The 20,805-nt window shown below is 37.4% G+C and overlaps 1 protein-coding gene across 2 annotated transcripts in view; it reads left to right on the forward strand.

The window, feature by feature from the left end:
• The window catches only part of LOC149555502 (uncharacterized), a 178,096-nt gene that overhangs the window by 17,946 nt on the left and 139,345 nt on the right, over positions 1–20,805 (forward strand). The window lies entirely within an intron of this gene.

A 20,805-nucleotide genomic window follows, 5' to 3' on the forward strand; every position in this document is an offset into this window, starting at 1 on the left:
GCAATTGCATACGTATCTATTGGTATTCTTTGATTATCTTCTTATTTATAGCAGGACATGGGAGGAGCACTTGAAGCATTTGAATGAAGTTCTATGTATCATGGAGGAACGGTCCTTGTTCGCCAAACAGTTCAAATGTGAATTTGGTATGACAGAAATATTGTACTTGGGGCATGTTGTCAGTAAATATGGAGTTCAAGTGCATCAGGAGAAGATTCAAGCTATCCTTGACTGGCCTCCCCCAAAATCACTCATGGATTTGCGAGGATTCTTCGGACTGTGCAGTTACTATAGGAGGTTTGTTAAAGGATTCTCTTAGGTAAGCGCACCTTTAACGGATTTGACGAAGGGGTCATTCCAGTGGAACGAAAAGGCACAACTCACCTTTGATAAGTTGAAAGAGGCCATGAGCACTTGTCTTGTACTTGCACTTCCTGATTTCACTTGACCGTCATTTTGGAGTGCGATACATTTGGGGAAGGCATTGGAGTGGTACTGATGCAAGATAGACATCCCATCGCTTATGAGAGTAAGAAGCTTACGCCAACAGAACGCCTATATTCCATCTACGACAAAGAAATGTTGGCCATTGTACATGTACTAACCAAGTTTCGGCAGTATCTGGTAGGTGCAAAATTTGTCGTCTGTACGAATCACAACAGTTCGAGATATTTTCTGGAGCAACGGGACTTGAACGAACGACAACAAAAATGTGTAAGCAAAGTTCAAGCTTTTGATTTTGAAATTATTTGAAAGAGAAGAACAATGTAGTTGTAGATGCCTTGTCCAGGAAACCCACCATCTGCTCACTAAACTAGATTTCAGCTAACTGGAAGGCACACCTGTTAGTGGAATATTCCAAGAATACATTTTGTTGTGAACTAATGTATGGCCGCACTCACGATGATCAGTACAGAGTGGTGGATGACATCATCTACTATAAAGACCAGATATACTTGGTGCCAAAGTCCAAATTGAAGTAGAAAATCTTGAAGGAAGTACACGACTCACCTTTGGTTGGACACCCGGGTTTCCTCAAAACTTACAGAAGTCTTTAGGAGAGGTTTTCATGGAAAGGACTTAAAGGGGATGTGTTGCAGTATGTAAGAGAGTGTACGGTCTGCCAACAAAACAAGTCCAAACACTCCTCCTGCTGGGTTGCTACAACCTTTGCCATGCTCTAACATAAGTGGGAAAGTATATCAATGGATTTCATAACAGGTCTTCCCAAGGTGAACGAAAAGGATTGTATCTTCGTGGTGGTCGACAGATTGACAAAGTATGCACATTTCTTTGCCATTCCCTTGGACCTCCAGGCTGCACTAGTTGCCGATTTGTTTTTTAGAGAAGTCTTTCTTTTGCATGGATTACCCCGAAGCATCGTCAATGATCGGGATGGATGATTCGTTAGTATCTTCTAGACATAACTGTTTTGGATGGCAGGGACAGAACTGATGCCAAGTACGAGTTACCACCCGTAGACGGATGGACAAACTGAGATTGTGAACAAATGGCTCAAAGGCTACCTTCGGAACTGTGTTTCGGCACAAAAGCGAGTGTGGGTAAAATGGATCCATCTGGGAAAATACTGCTACAATACCATGTACCACATGTCCATTGGAATGATACCAGTCAAAGCTCTGTATGGGTACAAACCCCTCTCCTTCATTGACACAGTTCTGGGTGACAATCGCGCACCAAGGGTGGAGTGGCTTCAAGAGGGACAGGACATACTGAGGTGCTTGAAAGAAAACCTACAGTGCGCACAAAATCAATAGAAGATGTACGCGGACAGACATAGGATAGAGAGGAGTTTCGAAGTAGGGGATTTGGTCTATCTCCGGCTCTGGCCATACCGATAGTCTTCATTAAAAGGAACAGGAAAGGAAAAATTGAAGCCTTGATTTTATGGTCCCTATCGCGTGGTCCGTCGCATCAGTGAAGTAGCATACGAATTGGAACTTCCAGAGGGGACTCGCATTCATAATGTCTTCCATGTTTCTTGCCTGAAGAAAGCCATAGGGCAAAATGTCACAACTGATACTGACCTTGCGCCACTCAATAAGAAGGAAAGCTCATATTGGAACTTGTCAAGATCCTCAAAGTACGTGAAAAGACCCTACTGAACCGCACTGTGAAGGAATACTTGGTACGCTGGCGAAACTTACCGTTGGATGACACAACAAGGGAAGGCGAGCACATTCTCCAGCACCCCGCATTGCATTTGCTTGAGGACAAGCAAACTTTGGGACGGGTGGACTGTAATGTTCCCATTATAAAATAAATAATAAATTAAACATTTGTAAGGGGCCAATTGATTTAACGTATCTCGGACCCATTTTTATTTCATTTGTCTTCGTAGTTGTGTTGCCGTCGGCTATCTTTATACACCCTCGGAAGGGTTTCCCAATGGGTATTTAAGCACGGTTTGTAGGAAGTCTTTAGGTATGCTTTTGGATTAATTTCTTTGTACTGTGAATTCCAATTGGAGTTCTGGATTGTTCGCCATTTTGAAAGTGAAAGATCTTCCCTATTTGGCTTGTGCAGTTTTGGTGGGATTCAACCCTCACCCTATTTTGTTGTTGTTGCATGTAATACTTTGCTCGGATCTAGCAAATCAGAGCACCATCTTCTGACAAATATTAATTGGAGGTTATTCGTGTTGAAATCTACACAGTTGTTTGGCATTGATCAATAATCTCAGTGAGAAGTTTATGGTGTATAATAGGGCTTGTCTCTCCTCCATACTCCATCTGCAACGCGCAACCTTCTGTACCACTTTTACATCACCTACCCGTACGGCTCCCAGAACTCAGTCAAATCGCCCTCGATCCAACTGTACAACATTCCTTTATAGACCGTATGGTCTGCCATACATCTGATGTATGACCTCCCACTATATATAGTACGGCTTCCACATAATATTTGTATGGTCCCCTTACACTTGTTATCATACGATCTTCACTTTATTCTCCCTGCCATACTGTACGGACCCCCCACCTTCTGTTCATCGCACTTGGCAATCATATCGTACAACTTGCTGATTGACTCCACTTGTCTTACCATACGACTCCAGTCTTCCTTCCGTCTTGCACATCGTACGGCTATCTCAGGGTTGACCAGTCCACCGTACAGCTACTGTCTTTCCACCCTTCAAACAGTGGGCATCATGTACTAAACCATACAGAAGACTTCCTGCATTGTATGTACATTGCCATTCAGCTCCACCAGTTGAAATTTGATCAAACGACAGATAAAAATCCCCTACACGAAGAACACATAGTGAAGCGGAATATTACATACGATCAAGTCGAAAGATAGAGGAAATTATTGCAAACTTGAATTTCCTCTAGAAATTTGAGTCAACTATATGGTTGAACTACATGTCACACTTGAATCAATTCTACAAGTACTAGATCAAGATTAGGACATCAAGATAATATCGAAGTTTTCAAGCACAAGTAGGAGCTCAAACAAATGCAATGAGATAGGTAAGATTAGATAAATTTATTAATGTCCAACGGAAGACCAACAAGCAGGTCCAAGGGGCTACAAAACTTTGGCCAAAGGAAAGCCAACAACAAGAGCACCAAATGGTGTCTGGGAAAAGTAACAGAGAAACAAAAACAAAAACAAGGAACTGAAAAGAAACTGAGTCACCCCACTAGCATCCCTAGAGCAATGGAGAAGAATTGAAAATTGAAGAATAGGCCTTAGGGCAAGAAGATACCCCAAGCCATCCCTGAAAACATTTGGATGAAAGGGAGGAGGAAGGCCGTGACTGTGTTGAGAATTTACGAGGATGCATCGTTTGGAGGGTCGTTGAAAGGGGATCACGAAGCCGCTGGGTCCCTTGTGCCGACGAGAATGAGGTGATGAGCTGATCTGGATGTGTGTTGTGTGGAAGCATTTTTGTGAAGGGTGGTCCTTGAGCTTCAAAGCTTCCTAATGATAGAGAGCAAGACACCTCTGGTCTTTGTATCTAAAAAGGCGGGGAGAGACTAACTCCCTTTGAACAAATATTAGAACGTCCCTCTTATCTCATAGTATATGGGGCAAGAGAAAATGAAGCAAGTCTTCGTCTTCGCAATCCCCATGTTGCAAAGCTTGAAGATCCTATCCTCCATCAACAAATGATGATTAGAGTGAATGTGAAGTCTATGCAAACCCACTTTGAAGGAGCCAAGAGAGATACAAAGAACATTAGACCAACTGTGGGATAGATATGAGGAGTGAACAATTGAGAAGATTTCCAAGAACTAGAGACAATTCTTGGAGACAACAATTTAGGAATATGCATCACAATGAAAGGCTTGATAATGTTAATCAAGAAATATTTTTTGATTGTCAAGGGATTGATCAAGTCTATGTAATATACCCCTTAGGGGATTATGTAGACTTTGGACTAATTTCTTAAAATTCTATGATCAAATAATAAGAGGCTTGTCTCTATGGGTATTAATGGATTGCATGAAAATCTGGCCTATGCTACAAATGTGTTTTATTAAATACGGTAAATGTATATGGTATCAGTATCCTTAATTTAATGAGTTTAGACCATATAAACCTTTTAAACTATTGACTACAATGGATTGAAGGTAATTATGTCTAGATATTAAGAATAATAGAGGGATTGTGTGTGTGTGTATATCCCTGAAACAGATCAATGTCCCATACACATTTGGATGATTTTTGGCATTTAAAAAAAAAATCCACTTTTTTAATTCTTATTGCCAAAGCGGTAATATGGGAGCCAACAAGGTTCAAAGTGAAGTTTGACATGGAAAAAATAATGGCAAAAGAATTTGATTAAATATGTTTAAAATTTTAATTTAAATTAAAATAAATAAATCAAATTCTACATACTAAATAATAATAAATAGTTTAAAATTATAATACTCTTATCACAGTTAAAATATTAAGTTTTATGTATAAATATAATAATGTTAGCTAGAGGGAGATGGTGACTTAGGTAATTCCATGTCTTTGGATATTAATAACTAGAATGAGACAGTTTCATAGTCCATGCCTGCTGTCTGTTTCATTTTGATGTTTGAGACTTCTAAATATATGTTTGAGACATTTTAATTTGCATTTATATTGATAAACCACAATCTTTATGTTTGAGACTATTGTTATAATGTTGTTATACTGATTTGTTCTACTACTATTATCATTTATGTTATACTTCTGTTGTAACTCGTGAATCTGTGATTTATTTATTAGACTATTTTAAGTACCTTAGGCTTTAGCTATATTTAGTTCGTTATTCTAGAACCTTAGTTAATGGTCATTTAAGCTTAATTTTTATTTTTATTTAGTTTGCTTTCTTTTCAGACAAATTTTCTTTTTGGTTAACATTTTTTATAGCATTTGTAAACTCTATTTAAGAGTGCATTGTTAATATAATTATCAATTCCATTTTTAACAATTTCATGGTACTTGAGGAAATTTTCGAGGAGATTATTGTTCTTGTAATTTGTGTTTGGTGAACATGTGAGGAAAACTAAATTAAAGTTTCATTATTTGTGTATTGTCTTGTTATCAATTATGGACACTTCTCTAACTCTCTCTATTTCTCTATCTTTAATATCTCAATATATTGTGAAAAATTCACATGTGTATATATATTAGAAATTTGCATACTGCTGTTTCCTATTTTTGGCCCTTTACGAAATGTCTTGGAAATGCGTTCCTTGCCATCATACCATCCTCTTCCTCCCCGATGTGCCATGAGACATAGCTCATATTTTATGTTAGCCAACTTTTTCTTTGGAGGGAAACTAAATGTTGGAATAGATGCATGAACACGATATTGGGGTAAATTGTAAAGCTTATCTTTATTCTTCTATACTAGTTCATTCTTTTGATTGGAAAGAGGCAGGGTATGGTTGTGAGGAGTACATGTTAGTTAAGATAGATCTACCAAGGTGTCAAATGTCATACTGGGAATACAATATGATAGCAGTAATACACAGGATCTATGACAACAACTCTCATGGGTAGGTCTTTAAGAATATCATTATTACACAAGAACTTGCTAGTTGAATAAACCTAGAAAATTATGTTTCCTGAACTTTATAGATTTGTTTGATATAATCATAGAAGTTCTCATACTAGAAAATAATCAAGTGGTTGATCTTTTGAGCCTCCAACTTCCTTCTTGTTATGGTTTTCGGCATACTAAAGTTCAATTTGTTGGATTTGTTGATGAATATTGTATTCATTGTAGTTGGCGGTTTAGACATGATTTTTCTTTTTTATGCTAACACGCAGAGTCCTAACTTTGGGGCTATCACTTGGTAATGGTAGAGTGATGGATGTTGCCCTAGTTCTTTTGAAGGTCAACAAGTGCTCGAAGAATAAGAGAGACTTGTCATTTGCATTGTCCACTTTCTTAATGACTTCACCATGCCAAGGTGAAAGGCCTAGAGGCATAAGAGAATCCCAAATACAAGAAAGTCTCTAGACAGAGTTGGTGAACTGATTCAGCAACACATTCATTGAAGGCTTGATTATATCAACCATTCATGAAAACTTTAAGCGTGTGGTACAAAATGGGTTCCTCAAATTCAAAGTGAAAATTTTTGGTATGCTTCATTAATTTAGTATAAATTTTCTTCTCCGCAATACAAAATGACTTCCTACCTTTGCCTCCTCCGCCATAACAAGTAGATGTTCATCGCCACGTAGGGTTAGATCGCTTTGCACCTTGCTTTTACAATTCCCCAAATCCTTCTAGTGCACCCTTTGCCTCGACATCCCTCCCCCCTCCACTCTTGATACTAGCTTCTTGGCTATGCACACCACTCTTTACAACATTCCCTATTAGACCCCATCCTCCTCACCCCCCCACTCTCGTGCCATCTCTTTTTTCGTCTGCAATGTCAGTGTCATTAGATCCATGAAGAACAACAAAGTTGTGAATGAGGAAGGCTTCCAGGCGGAAATTTTCAAGTTGGGTAGCTCTGTTCTAGGTCCTTTCCTCTTTGCACTCTTTAACAGGGTGGTGTGCACCGGGTTGTCTTCTTCTTGGTCGTGACACGTCATTCAACCAATCCATAAGGTCAGGTTGGTCTCAGATCCCAACAATTGCAATACCATTATGGTTGGACATACGTTTACTAAATTTTATGCCACAATACGACACACTATCCTTTTTAGGGAGTTAGATTGGTTCCATCTCAGGGTGAGGGGACAAATTGGTTTTGGGGAAATCTTTTAGACTATGGACCACATTCTGACTCTTCATGTTATCATTGAGGAGGCTAGACACTGCTTTGTAGAATTCTACTGGTACTTTGTAGACTTTCATAAAGTGTTTGACTCTGTTCCTTGGGCTAACATGTTTTAGAGACCCAGAGATTTGGAGATTTTGTAGACTTATATGAGAGTGTGGTTGGTAGATTCAAGACTTAGTAGGGCTTTTGTAATCCCATTCAGAGTGTTATTGGGGTAAAGTAGGCGTGTCCCCTACCCCCACCTTATTTGACACTCATATTGTAATGTCCCTATTTGAGTCAGGTTCGTGTAGTTGGCTTCGTTAGTTCATCGTCGTGACCCTCATGATCTGATAGTAGGGTTTGAGGATTTCAGTTGTGGAGTCATTGGGCTTTCCAATGGCCTATGGTGAGTTTTGGCTTTGTTTTGAGCTACTTACTATTGATAGTAAGTCAACAGTTGGTTCCAATGAGCTCAATTGAGTTAGAGGAGTTAATTGATGATCTCAGTTTTTATTTGAAGCTGTTGGTTTGGGCTCCAAGAATCTTGGAGAGAGCATCTATTTTTAGTGAGTCACCTCGTCAGGTTTGTTCATCATTTTTCTTCATGAAGATCACTCTTGCGTTGTTAGATTTCGATCATGATGCTTCTTCAGTCATTTTCGCAAGACGGGTGAATTATTATTATTATTTTAAGTTACTGGTTCAAGTTCGGGCTCGAAGAACTGGTTCGCTGGTACAACAAAATTTTGAAATGCGGTTTGGGTTTGTTTGGGTTCATTAGTACAAAAACATGTAAAAATTTAATATATATTTGTATACACACACACACATACATACATATGCAGCCAAGAAGAATAAATTAAGATTAGAATGCCCCAGGGTATCATAAAAACGACAAAAACCCTATAAACTTCTAATCATAACATCATATCTATTAACTCCAAAATATTAAAATAATATTGAGTCCAAGTATCATTGTTTTGACTTCCAATGATTAGAACTTTATACTAAGTTATAATCATCTAATGGATTATCTAAATTTTCATCTTCTTCTCATCATCAAAGGCATTAGCTGATTCATAAATAGTGCCAATGTTGATGGGATCAGCTGCACTAATGACTTCCTGCTTTCTAAGTTGTTGAATCCTTATTACTTTTTGATTGTACAAAGAGCTAGTTAGTTTGTAATCAACATCCTCCTTGAAAAATGTTATCTAAGTAGCTTGCAACTCCCTTCACCTATTGAAGTTGTTTAATGTTTAAAATATTATTTATCACAATACAAAGCTTCAAATTAATCGGACAGGTGTCATTATCAGCAATTGGATATAAAAATTTAATGGAAGATATATTGAGTGCAATAAATATTTGAACATAAGAAAATTTCTTTTTGTAATGTTAAAGATCTTTATTCAAATTTTGTAATAATCATTTTTTGCACTAAATTATAGAATTCATCTCAATGGAACTGCACCTGGTTTGCACTCGTTTTGTCTGAGTCTGCCTTGGTATGACCATGGTTCTACCTAGGTCCGGCCTGGAGGAACCAACTTGCTTGGAGGAACCGAAAAGAGAACCGGGACCAGAACCAAGGACCGGTTCAAAATTCACCTGGTTTGAAGGGTTGGGTATAGAACTAGGTAACTAAGTTATTATTCAACTAAATATGCCTAGGTTGCTATTTTTGCTGGTATTGTATTTTGGCTACCTTAGTGTCATAGCTTGTTTGAACTGAGTTGAGAAGTTATAAATCTTGGACACAAGAAACAATGACCTCGCATGTCAGAATATCATAATATGGTTGAAAAGGTCGTTTTTGGGAACCAAAAGGAAATTAATAAATTATATTATGTGTAAGTATAATGCAAAATGGCTTTTAAGTGAAAAGTGGGTAGTCAAAACTAAGTTGCACAATAGAGATTATAAATATGGCTCCCAGTATGAGAATTCGTCATCTAATTGTCTATGGACTCTCATTTTCTTTGTGAAGGTTTTCAAGTTTGGTGATTTCAAGTCCTTTGCTGACGTATAAGGGTTTGAAGCTGGATTGTGCATTTAAAATCCATAGATGAGGTATTGTGGATTAAATTGTGGAATTTGTTATTACCTTCTCTTATTGTAATAAATGTGGCTGAGAAGAGTTTGGTATTGAAGAATTTGGAGAAGTTGATCTATGCTAAGGAAATCGTAATCATTGGAGAGAGTTACTTAGCTGCTGTTGAATGATTTATGTCTGCATTTTGAATTAGAAGAAATTGTGTGCGACTGCGTGGCTGTCGACCCTCTACCTAGCAGTTTTTGGGAATTTCATGAGTTGATGTCAGTTTTTGGACAGCGAAATACTACCTTAAGGGCTGCTGTAAAGATTCTGCTAATTCTTTGTTCTTTGGATCAGACTTTTAGTTCAGTTTTGAATGACTGAGAATGGTCTTCTAAGTTCTATGAATATTCAGATTGTTTGATGAAGTTATAACTTATCTTGAATGCAGATTCAATGCTCTTATTATCAATCTGAAAACTAGAATATCTCAGACTTACTATTCGCTGGAAGTAAGATGCTTATAGGAGCAGACTGCTGTGTATTGTGTGTCCTATAAACTGCATTCACAACCAAATATATATCCTTTCTAGAGGGTATGTCCCTCAAGGGACATAACCCTTGACTTGGCAGTAATTATAAATTTCCCTAAGTCGGCGATTTAAGAGACTCAGATTAGTAATTAACTAAGTGTTAGTTTAGTTAACAACCAAACAAAGGCAGCTCTTAGAAATCGCCGACACCTATAGGAGAAACATGTATATGTATATTAAGTGCTAATCATTAGATATATTATCAATAAGAGAAGGTACGGTTTGTATTGGCAGACCTGTAGGATTATCTTGGTTAGAATTTTAACACTCTCTCTTAACCTGATAATCCTGCAGAGAGATATTATATCTATTATCTAGCAATCATCAATACAGATGAGTAAGCAAGAATTAATATTCTATATTTGTCTGTCTCTTATGTGGTATCATAGAACACATGATACAAAGTCATATTACTTAAACTTGTGATATGACAAATCACTGCCACTAGTGATATTATAAAAGATAAATTTGAAGAGTAATCTCTTCATTTATCCAAGTTATGATTTCATAAAAACTGGTATTTCCATAGCACAACATGATCCTGAGTTTTAAGATCTATTAGAATACAGGATAAACCCGAAGAATACTAAAATTCTTCCTTTATTCAATTTGTGACCCATGAACATAGTAATGTCAACATCACAATATGATCTTGAACTCATCTAGATCTTACAGTAGATCTCTACTGTTTAGCACATTATCTAAGAGATCGTCACCTTTCATAATGTTTTATACGAGTGTTCATTATTTTCAGAGATCGTCACCTCTTAAAATAATGAATACAAATGAATACAAATGGTGGAGCCCATAATAGTCAATAGCCTGACAAAATAAAATTATTTTATTAATAATCAAGAGAGTACAAATGAATTACAACTCAACCATCCAAGTCTCCTCCTGAAGTGTTCTATCTTCACTCTAGATAAAAGTTTGGTGAGTATGTCTGCTGTCTAATTTGCAGTGCAAATGTATTCCAATTTTACAGAATTCCTGTCTACCATATCTCTTACATAATGGTAAGAAATTTCAATATGCTTGGACCTGTCATGGAAACCTAGATTTACTGAGAGCTTGATGGAACTTTGATTATCACAATGAATAATCATAGGATTCATGGCTTGCCCAAATAACCCTACAAGTAACTTCCTTAGCCAGATTGCTTCACGAGAGGCCATTGCTGTTGCAATGTATTCGGCTTCTGTGGAGCTCTGGGCTACTGAAGACTGCTTTCTGCATATCCAAGATATCATAGCTGATCCTAAACTGAAACAACATCTTGAAGTGCTTTTCCTGTCTTTAACACTTCCACCCCAATTTGAATCGGTGAATCCATGTAAATCTAAAGCAACTTTCTCATATTTGAGTCCATAATTAAAAGTGCCTTGTAAGTATCTCATAATGTGTCAACAACTAGGTGAATCTCCTTCGGTTCACACATAAACTAACTTAAGACATTAACAGTATAGCAAATATTAGGTCTTGTATTTACTAAGTATATAAGGGACCCAATCATCTATCTATAGAGAGTAGAATCTATGGAAGGTGATTCTGCAGCTGCTTCTTTAAGCTTATGTAAGTTAGTCTCCATTGGAGAAGACATAGACTTGCAATTCCACATTCCAAATCTCTTCAAGATATCTGATGTGTACTTTCCTTGATTAAGTATGATACAGTCAGAATTCTATCGTACTTCTAATCCTAGGAAGTAATGGAGAAGCTCCAAGTCTTTCATCTCAAATTCTCTAGTTCAATCTTTCTTGCACTGATCTATTAAGATGATCATCACCTGTGATTAATAAATCATCAACATAAAATATTAGAATTACCATATCATCTTTATCTATTTTATAATATAAGTTTGGATCGGCTTCATTTTTGGAGAATCCTAATTGGACGAGATATTTATCAATCCTTTCATACCAGGCCCTGGAAGCTTGTTTAAGCCCATAGAGGGCTTTCTTGAGCTTGCAAACAAATGTGTTAGGATCATAGGTTTCAAATCCTTCCGGTTGGTCCAAATAGACTTCTTCTGAAATCTTTCCGTTTAGGAATGCTGTTTTTACATCGATCTGATGTACCTTCCATCCCTTTGATGCGGCAATTGCTAAGACTGCTCATACGGAGGTATATCTGGCAACAGGAGCAAAGGTTTCTTCATAATCAATCCCTTATTTCTGAGAAAATCCTCTGGCTACAAATCTGGCTTTATATTTCTCAATACTACTGTCACCAGCATGCTTTATTTTAAATATCCACTTAGAAGAAACAATAGATTTTCCTTTAGGTCTTGGAACAATTTTCCAAACATCATTTTTCATAATTGATTGATATTCTTCTATCATAGCTTCTTTCTAGGCTGAATGTTTAATAGTATCAGAAGGATTGGTTGGCTCTGTTTTGGATAAATCACTCATATTTGTTGTATAACCAAAGAGTCTTTTAGGTCTTTTACTTTCTTTGACTATTCCTGAAGGTGCAGCAAAGTCTTGAGCTGCTTTAACTGTTTTTCTGTCCCAAAGTGGTCTTTTCTTAGAATTTTTTTCAAGGTTCATATTTTGAATTTCTTCGATCTCTTCTAAGTTCTCCGTCTAGGATCCAGATTCACTATTTCTTTTAGAACTCGATAAAGGAGAAGGTTCATCAGAACTTATGGCTCTTTTAAATGCAAGATCTTCCTCAAAGATTACATCTCTGCTAAGTTCAATAGTTTTCTATCCAGGTATGAAAATTCTATATGTTTTAGAAGTTCCACTATACCCTACAAAGATACCTTTCCTCCTAGAGGGTTCTAACTTGGTTCTCTTTTCTTTTAAAACATGAATATATATAGAACATCCAAAAATTCTAAGATGACTTATATTCGGTTTTACTTTACTAAATACTTCTTGAGGGGTTTTATCTTTAAGATAGGAGTGAGGGCTTCTGTTTTGAATATATACAATAGTACGAGAGGCTTCTGCCCAAAGATAGTATTCTAGATTTTGGTCAAAAATCATAGCCCTAGTAGCTTCTATAATTGTCCTATTCTTTCTTTTTGCTACCCTGTTTTGTTCTGGGTTACAAGGAATAGTGTACTCCCTCTTGATCCCTGATTCTTTGCAAAACCTTTTAAACAAGTCTGAGGTATATTCTCCTCCGTTATCTGTTCTAAGGGTTTTAATTTTATGTCCTGAAATTTTTTTAGTGAATGCTTTGAATTCTTTAAATCTTTGTAAGATTTCTTCTGATTCCTTGCATTTAAAGAAATAAATCCATGTTTTCCTAGGGAAGTCATCTATGAACAAGATATAATACCAGAATCCTCCAAGAGAAGGGACGGACATAGGTCCACATAAATCTGAATCAATTAATTCTAGTACACCCCTTGCGAATACTAGAATCCTAGAGGACACCCCTTGCGAATACTAGGGTGATCTTTATTTAATTTGGGTAATCCAGTAACCATTTTTTCCATAGTTGATAAAGTTTGAAAATTTAGATGCCCTAATCTTTTGTGCCATATTTCGTTTGAATCTTTAGCTTCGTGAACTTTGGCTTGAATGGATCAACTAGATTCTGTATTCAATTCATACAAATATCCCTTTTTTTGACCAATTAACTTTGCTTTCTTGATGGAAGAGTGCTTAGCCCAAGTTAATACTTTGCCATCCACGAATGCACCATTGTGTCCATCATCTTCAAGTGCTATAATTGAGATTAGGTTTCTTTTAATCCCTGGTACATAGAGTACACCTTTAAGGAGAAGAATATTTCCTGACTTTAGTTTCAAAGTACAATTTCCAGTTCCTTCAACGGAGTGTGTAGACTCGTAGAGTTATCACCAATGGTAGCTTCACTGTTAACTTTCTCTGATAAAGAATCTAGAGTTTCTTTGTATCTCATTTTATATCTAGAAGATCCACTATCAATTATCCATGCTTTGTTTGAAATTTCATTTGATAGAGAGGAATACAAAACACGGTTCTCAGGATCATAAGTATCTTCTTCTCTAATGACATTTGTACAATTTGCCTATTGTTTGGAATTTTCAGGACAATTAGATCTATTGTGTCCAAATTTTTCACATTTGAAACACTTTATTTTAGATAGATCTTTCTTGGGCTTTCCATTTTTTTGATTTCCCATTTCTTCTTGAAATGCTTCTTCTTGCCTTTATAGGAGTTTGGATTAAGAATGTGAAGCTCTTCATCTTCTACTTTTGGTTTCCCTCCTTTCTTTAGTTTTCTGGATTCCTCTTGAAGACAATCATTCTTGAGTTTGTTAAAGTTTGGGAGTTGATCTCTGGCACTTATTCCTTGTGCGAATGTTTCCCATGAATCTGGGAATCCATCTATAGCCATAAGCGTTAATTCTGTGTCACTAATGATGGTTCCTATGCTTGATAGTTCATCTCTAATGCCGAAAACTCTTAGAAAATAAGATTTTATCGATTCTCCTTTATTTATCTGAATGTGATTTTGTTGCCCTTTTAATGCAAGAACCCTAGTGCATTGTTTACTTCATATGCATTTTGTAATGCATTCATCATATCAAAGGCAGTTTGATGTTTCGTAGGCATAGGTACGATATCATTTTTAACTCCATCCAAGATGATTTGAATAGCTTTTCCATTTCCATTTCTCCATATGGATTTGTGAGGTTCAACTAGGGGTTGTTTGGACGCTCCATCAATGAATTGTTTTACATTGTTCTCTTCAAGAATCATCAAGATTCTCAATTTCCAAGCTTCAAAGTGTTCTTTCCCATCAAACCTGTCCTCGGGTCTGATTGTATATGCCATTGAAGATAGGAGAAAATTACTAAGTATATATAAAGTCTGATGACTGAATTTTACAGAGCACTAGGATAGATAACTTGGCTCTGATACCATGTAAAGATTCTGCTAATTCTTTGTTCTTTGGATCAGACTTTTAGTTCAGTTTTGAATGACTGAGAATGGTCTTCTAAGTTCTATGAATATTCAGATTGTTTGATGAAGTTATAACTTATCTTAAATGCAGATCCAATGCTCTTATTATCAATCTGAAAACTAGAATATCTCAGACTTAGTATTCGCTGGAAGTAAGATTCTTATAGGAGCAGACTGCTGTGTATTGTGTGTCCCATAAATTGCATTCACAGCCGAATATATATCCTTTCTAGAGGGTATGTCCCTCAAGGGACATAACCCTTAACTTGGCACTAATTATAAATTTCCCTAAGTTGGCAATTTAAGAGACTCAGATTAGTAATTAACTAAGTGTTAGTTAAGTTAACAACCAAGCAAAGGCATCTCTTAGAAATCACCAACACCTATAGGAGAAGCATGTATATGTATTAAGTGCTAATCATTAGATATATTATCAATAAGAGAAGGTATGGTCTGTACTGGCAGTCCTGTAAGATTATCTTGGTTAGAATTTTAACAGCTGTGATCATAGTAGGTGGACATGTGTTGCTAATTGGAGTTTGTTTTGCATTTTGCCTAGGCTTGCAATTAATTTCCAAGCCCTGCAGTTACTGTTAAGAGCTTGCAGTTGCATTCTGGGTGGTTGGGTTGACCAATTTGAGACTTGCATTCATCGTCAAGGCCTTGCGATCATTTTTTTGTTGCATTTCTTCCAACTAGAAAAGGTGGTGAAGGTTGGTTTAGTTTGCAATGTAATTTATCTGATATTTGAAATTCAATCTTCCAGCATAATACAAGTTGCATAGTTGGCATTTGGCATCAATTTAGCAATTTATCATTACATTGCAGTATTAATTGCTTGAAGCATTTTATTTTTTCGAAAAAAATCAAACAAGCTTATATACCCAAAAAACACAAAAAAAATACAAAAGCACAAAAAATCATCTTATTTCATTACCATAGCAGCAGAAGACAGTTCAAGGCTTGTACATATATTGATGAGCTAGAGGCTTTCCTTAGCGAGCACTCTCTCCCAGGTGATGCATGCGCTTTGCATCATACTTTGATCTCTATTTTGCTCTTTGTGGACGATTTGGTTCTTCTAGACTCTTCCCCGAAGGGTCTTCAGTGCTTGCTCGATGGCCTGACTTCCTTTTGTGATTGACAAATGTTGGTTGTTAACCCAGGCAAGATTTGGGTGATGGTCTTGAATTGTTTGATCACCTCAAACCTCCATTTCTTTTTTTAGAGCACAAAGGTTGAGATGTCCTCTTCCTACACTTACTTGGGAGTCAAGTTCTTTGGGCACGTTTTAGTTTGAGGCCCACCATGCAACCCTGCATTAACACGAGGTATGGATCTCTCACCTTGCTTGAGAGACAATGCTTGTGGCATCATTTTGAGACACCACGTCCAAGATGGTCCTTCTGGATTTATTGGTCAGATTGATGATGCATTATGGTTTAGTTATCTAGGGGCCCATTATTTTGGAGTTTGACTAGTTGTGGGTGGAAAGGGGCTAGACCATTCTTCTCAAGCGTATTATTAGGCACCACCAGGGTACTCCCTACAGTATTGTTTTGGCTGATTTTGGGAAGCACCCTTTCAGACTTGGTGCCATCTTCGACCTAGTATGTTTGCTTCATCACTTTCGGTGCTTTGCTGATTCAACCGAGTGGCCCATAGGTACTCTTACTTGGCTTGTCGCTCCTCTGAGACAGTTGTTAGTGCTGACTCCATTGGTCGGGCCAGATGTTGGTTTGCTCAAGCTTCTGATTTACTAAGGTTTGTGGGGATTGAGATGGACCGTCTTCCCCCTTTACGGTACTCCTTGGATGCACTTGCTTATCTCTTCCCAGTTAGGATTTGAATGGGCATGTCAGGATGATCATTTATAGGCAGTATATTTGTATGACTTGGGTTGACTTGTGTGATTTTCACACCATTGCTCCATTGCAAATGGGAACCCCCTCTTTTTCCTTTAGCTAGTAGGAGTAGTTGTCTTAGGCGGTTTTGGTTGGCAACATTTTTTTGCAAGTCTCCGTGTTCGGGGTAAGTTTGAGCAATTTTGGCTCGTTGGGAAGCAAGTTTTAATCTCGGGTTTGTGGAGGCATTTTGATGCCACTTGGGGGTAATTCTTGTGGCCTAAGTCCAAGAGGAGAGTGAAATTTTTAGTTAGGGAGAGATGGGTTTTTATGTTGGAAAAGGGGACAAAGTTTTTGAGAGAACCAAGTCTTGGTGAAAATTTTGCATCTTCCGAAATCACTCCCTTGTGGAAATTTCGCATCTTCCGAAATCTCCCCCTTCGTGGAAGTTTCAGATCTTCCAAAATCTCCCCTTTGTGGAAATTTCGGATCTTCCAAAATCTCCCCCTCGGTGGAGTAATCGTATCTTCTGAAATCTCCCCCTTGTGGAAATTTCGGATCTTCTGAAATCTCCCCCTTAGTGGAAATTTCGCATCTTCCAAAATCTCCCCCTTGTGGACATTTCGGATCTTCCGACTCATCGCTTCCCATCTATTACCAAGCGCTGAAATTGTTCAATGGGAAATGTTTTGCCTCCTAAGAGTGAAAATTCGAGATCAATGATGTTAAGGTGACCCTAGCTCCAAGGGCAGTGATTTTATTTTTGCAATTAAATCTAAAAATCTGGGCATTATCACTACTAAGATGCCTAACTTTGGATGATCTAAAAGGGAAATCTGAATTTCTTCAAGACCAATTGAATGGGCAGAGTTTCCAGAGAGATGAATTTTAATGCAAAAGGGGATGAGTTTTGTTTATTGATGTGATTTTACTTTTCTGATTTTTTCGGAAACTTAGTGCTTTCTCCTTTGTTTTGCTAGGTGAATTCAGGAGGGACAATGGTGGATTGAATTTCATTCTTGAAAAATCTTGGAAAATCATACCGCTATTGGTGCACATACCCTCCATTGTCACACCTACAGGAGGGAGAAGCTAGAAGGTAGGGTGATGATCAAGGCCTCGAAACTTCAAGTGGATACTACAAGGAGATGGCTCAAGCCCGAGGACTCAAGTGAGAAGGAAGGATTCACGATCAAGCTATCAAACCACAAACTCAAGGTGTAATCAAGGAAAAAATCAAGCTCATGGGTTCACGAAGATGCAAGTGGTTTAAGTTGATTGCATGAGGAAATTTCGAAGGATGGAGAAAATCACAAATTTTGGGGATACTCTACAAGCCAAGACTCCAAGCATAGGATAAGGATGATGGGGTGGCAAGTGTTTGCCTCCTCCAATTGGAAAACTTTAGTTCAAGCACAATCAATCAAATCGTGCCAAGTGTCCTATTTTCTCATTTGCTATCAAAATCATTGTAATTTTATTATTGGGCCATAAATTGGTGCCTTTGTGTAATTGGTTGTGAATTTGGTAACCCTAATTAAGGTTTGTGGGAAGAAATCTGAGTCCTTGATTTTGATTTGATCTTGGCCCTTCATTGTAATAGAATTACTATAAAAGGGCAAGGCCTTCTCATTTGTAGGGGGTTAGATTGGAGGAGCTTAGGAGATTAGCTAGAGATTAGAAGGCTAGAGTAGAATAGGTTAGCCAAGGGAGTTACTTGATGAAGTTGTTGCTATAATACTTATCAAAGTAATAGATAATTCATTGTTGGTTTTTCATGGTGGATTACTTAATATTGCTTTGTAGTATTGCATAGTTCCCTCTGTGTTTCACTTGGAGTAGATTTTCTTTTCATGTTGAGGTAGTTTAGTTGAGTGGAAGTTTACTTATTTGACTTGATCAAATCCGGGCCACTAGCCTCTTGCTGACGATAAGGGTGCCTTGTGTGGTAAGTCGATGAACACTTAACTTCATTTGATGTTCAATTTTTGGTTTGCATCCAGATGATGGGATTGGAGAGAAGATTTTGATGTGAAAATCATTTGTGTATTCCTTAGAATCTTGCACTAGGTGGTTGGAGTCATTGGTGAGATTACACCTAATAAAGTCTGAGTCCATCCATGATTCCTTCCATTCCTAGTTAGATGTAGAAGTAGTAGTAGAAGTTAAGTTTAATTTGAAGTGAAAAGGTTGCAAAAAATCAAATTACATTCTCATTGCACATTGTAGAGCAGAATCTTTAAAGGTGGAAGAGTTAATATCCATTGAATGAATAGTGTAAGTCCCTTTGTGATAACCATCATATCACATTATCAAACTGAGTTAAGTCCACAATTAAGAAGGAACCTTGAAGTCATTTCGTGATATTACTTTGCAATCTTAGCATGAGAAATGACCTTTTATCAAGAGAGGATTGATTGTTTGGTGTTTCTCTTTGAAGCATCAAGTATTTGATTGTGTATGTTGTAGTGGAATAAAAGTCACATCAACATGACCCTCTAAGTGATTTGCGACCCAAGATGGCCTTCTATGTTGACTCTTGAGTAATTTCTTGACCTATAGGATGGGATGATTGTGCAACCCTCTTACCTCTCATGACGTTCGTTGCACGCACTGCACATCTCCCTAGGGTCTTCCAGAGTTAGTTCTCATTGGCTTCATATCCAGACAGAACTCCAGATTGTTAGAGTTGACATGATTTGTTCGCTTTGTGACATGGGGGATCCTGAGACAGAGACCCACTTCATTTTTTCAGTGACCTCATTACTATAAGATTAGAGGGAGGTTTAACTACCCTTTTGAAGCTTTTCGGTTTCTTTCCTTCTTTTATTTAGATTAGAGGTGCCTGGCACTTTTTGCTCAGGAGGCCGCGAGACTTTGGGACCATGCCACTCAGATCCCATCTCCTCTGAGATAGGTCATGGACCAGCTCATCACCTCATTTTTATTGGTCTCCCAATTTCAGGGCTCTGGCAACCGCTTGTCCCAGTACCCCTAAGCCACACACTAGATGTGTGCGGCCTCTTCGGAGTTACATTTGGCGCCTACCCTCCACTTCCACTAGTACTTAGCAATATCACAAGGTTTCTTCTCGTTTTGGACAGTATCCTTTGATTTAGGGTTTCTTCTCCACAACAGGGCCTGTTTAGTCTTTTGTAGGTGGCTGGCCCTTGGCTTCTCCTTTTTTTCTTGTTGGTGTTGTTTTTGTTTTCCCCGGGCACCATTTGGTTTTCCTGTTGTTGGCTGGCCTCTCTTGTTGTGTGTTGGTAGTCCCTTTGACCCTCTTTGTGGTCTCTTGTTGGACGTTAACAAATATATCTTACCTTATCTCATTAAGTGCAATGCTATCGAAAACAACTTCCCTCTCTTGATGTATTGGCCTTTTGGCATTGCAGTTGTTGTTGTCCTTCGCCAATCTAGGAGAATATAATGAAATAGTCATGGAACTCTTTGTTTTTTTTTTATGTCCTTTCGCCCTACGGGGATATTCATTTTTTTCCTTGTTTGTCCAAAGCACAAAGGTCATTTACTTGTAGCTTATCTTACCTTATATGCTTTTTGAATTTTGAGTTCGTCTCAATTCATTTTCCAGCATTCTTTGAGTTACACTGCCCCTTTGTGAATTGGTGATCCTGTTCAAGGAATTACTTTAAGGTGCTTTAGTTTTGATTTGATAAATTGTTTGATGAATGCTTTCTATCTCCTTATTTATAAACTATTTAACTTTGTAAGAAAGTGAACTATTTTGTGGTATCATTTATGCTTCACAGTGACACTGTAATCAGATTTTGCCTTACAGCAAATACTTTGCCTTAATAGTTTTGGTTAGATATTTTTTCCTCTTTTGAAATGGATTCTTAATCATTTGCTTAGTATTGCGTGGCTGCCCATGGTTATATAGTTTAGTTATGCTGAAAATCAAGAACCTTTTTCTTGCTGCCCACTTGACTGATAGATAATAAATTAATATTGTATAATAGTCAATATAAATATCTTAACAATATCTTTATTGGGTAGGTAATTTTTTCTTCTTTGAAATGGATACTTAATCACTTGCTGATGTATTGAGTGGTTCACAATGGTTATTAAGTTTGGTTGTGCCAAAAATCAAGAAAATATTTTTTCTGCCCAGTTGATTGGTTTTGGTAAAAGTGACTTAATAGCTAGATATATGTAAGGATACAAATGGCATATGCAA

The sequence above is a fragment of the Cupressus sempervirens genome, chromosome 5 (assembly GCF_028749045.1).
Source record: "Cupressus sempervirens isolate cs-2001-9-10 chromosome 5, ASM2874904v1, whole genome shotgun sequence".
Taxonomy (NCBI): Eukaryota; Viridiplantae; Streptophyta; class Pinopsida; order Cupressales; family Cupressaceae; genus Cupressus; species Cupressus sempervirens.